The sequence below is a fragment of the Sinocyclocheilus grahami genome, unplaced genomic scaffold, assembly GCF_001515645.1.
Source record: "Sinocyclocheilus grahami isolate Dianchi unplaced genomic scaffold, SAMN03320097.WGS_v1.1 scaffold6.1, whole genome shotgun sequence".
Classification (NCBI taxonomy): domain Eukaryota; kingdom Metazoa; phylum Chordata; class Actinopteri; order Cypriniformes; family Cyprinidae; genus Sinocyclocheilus; species Sinocyclocheilus grahami.
Genome location: NW_015505185.1, coordinates 4002768 through 4004726, shown reverse-complemented (window position 1 = coordinate 4004726; position 1959 = coordinate 4002768). Strand labels below are relative to the sequence as shown.

The following is a 1959-nucleotide window of genomic DNA, read 5'->3' as shown; positions in this document are numbered from 1 at the left end:
TAATGTAATTTTATTTATTCTTTTTAATTTTATTCAAAACCTTACTACACTCCAGAATCCGACAGACTGTGATTAGCTGTAACGTTAGGCCTGTAATTAACGTTACTCGTTAAGCGTTTTCCTCCCATAGAAAACCGTTAGGTTATAAGAAAAACTCTTAACGTGGCTTAATGAATTAAAACAGTTTTTAAAAGACGAAACTCAGTGAGAACATGATTAATAAATCGAACTATGTACAGACAAGCACTGTTTTAATGCATTAAGCCATGTAAGCGTTTTCCTTATAACAGTTTTCTATGGGAGGAAAACGCTAAACGCGCCTTGCGTTCTTATCCTGGACTCATCTGCTTGTCTGTACATAAGTATGATTTGTTAATAACGTGTTTTCTGAGTTTGGTCTTTGAAAAACACTGTCTTAATGCATTAAGCCAAATTAAGTGTTTTAAAATGTTCCCCAACAGAATAAGGACTGTGCAAAGTAGTCTGTGAAAAAGGTAACCATCTATTGGTCAGTGTAAAGTTTTCCTCTAGGTGATCCAGACCCTCTCAGACTAGACCAGTGGATGCTCAACGTGAAACGAAAGAATTGGACTCCTACTCATTTTCGATTATCCGGGAGTGACACGCGGCCAAGTTGGCGACGACCAGCTCCGCCCACTTTGGGCTTCAAAAAAGCAGAATTCAACAGGTGACGTCACGGACACTACGTCCATGTTTTTTACAGTCTATGGATATAATGATACACCTCACATCAGATTTCTTTCTCAGCTGTTTTCATTCACTTGAGACATAACTGACTGCATTTAATTGAACGATTGTCGAGATGGGTATTTTTTCATAATTTTGTGTGTGTGTCTGTTCAGAGGATTCAGAAAAGGATTCAGTTCTGTGTTCGCGCGCCGTCTGAAATGCTTGTGCGCGCTTCATGTGTGTGCGTGTGGAGAACAGCGCGCGAGTAACGAATCCAGTTCCCTTTCGCCTTTTCTCTCTGGAATTGTTTAAAATTTGCTTGCTTGTGTAAATATATAAGAAAAACTCTTAACGTGGCTTAATGAATTAAAACAGTTTTTAAAAGACGAAACTCAGTGAGAACATGATTAATAAATCGAACTATGTACAGACAAGCACTGTTTTAATGCATTAAGCCATGTAAGCGTTTTCCTTATAACAGTTTTCTATGGGAGGAAAACGCTAAACGCGCCTTGCGTTCTTATCCTGGACTCATCTGCTTGTCTGTACATAAGTATGATTTGTTAATAACGTGTTTTCTGAGTTTGGTCTTTGAAAAACACTGTCTTAATGCATTAAGCCAAATTAAGTGTTTTAAAATGTTCCCCAACAGAATAAGGACTGTGCAAAGTAGTCTGTGAAAAAGGTAACCATCTATTGGTCAGTGTAAAGTTTTCCTCTAGGTGATCCAGACCCTCTCAGACTAGACCAGTGGATGCTCAACGTGAAACGACAGAATTGGACTCCTACTCATTTTCGATTATCCGGGAGTGACACGCGGCCAAGTTGGCGACGACCAGCTCCGCCCACTTTGGGCTTCAAAAAAGCAGAATTCAACAGGTGACGTCACGGACACTACGTCCATGTTTTTTACAGTCTATGGATATAATGATACACCTCACATCAGATTTCTTTCTCAGCTGTTTTCATTCACTTGAGACATAACTGACTGCATTTAATTGAACGATTGTCGAGATGGGTATTTTTTCATAATTTTGTGTGTGTGTCTGTTCAGAGGATTCAGAAAAGGATTCAGTTCTGTGTTCGCGCGCCGTCTGAAATGCTTGTGCGCGCTTCATGTGTGTGCGTGTGGAGAACAGCGCGCGAGTAACGAATCCAGTTCCCTTTCGCCTTTTCTCTCTGGAATTGTTTAAAATTTGCTTGCTTGTGTAAATACAAACAAATTATAAACTTATACTCTATTATGGTTAAATTCTGCAATTAATCTGC

The 1959-nt window shown here is 39.3% G+C and overlaps 1 protein-coding gene across 1 annotated transcript in view; it reads right to left on the bottom strand.

Moving 5' to 3' along the window:
* Nucleotides 1–1959, bottom strand: part of LOC107588161 (transmembrane protein 87B-like) — a 5453-nt gene that overhangs the window by 1759 nt on the left and 1735 nt on the right. The window lies entirely within an intron of this gene.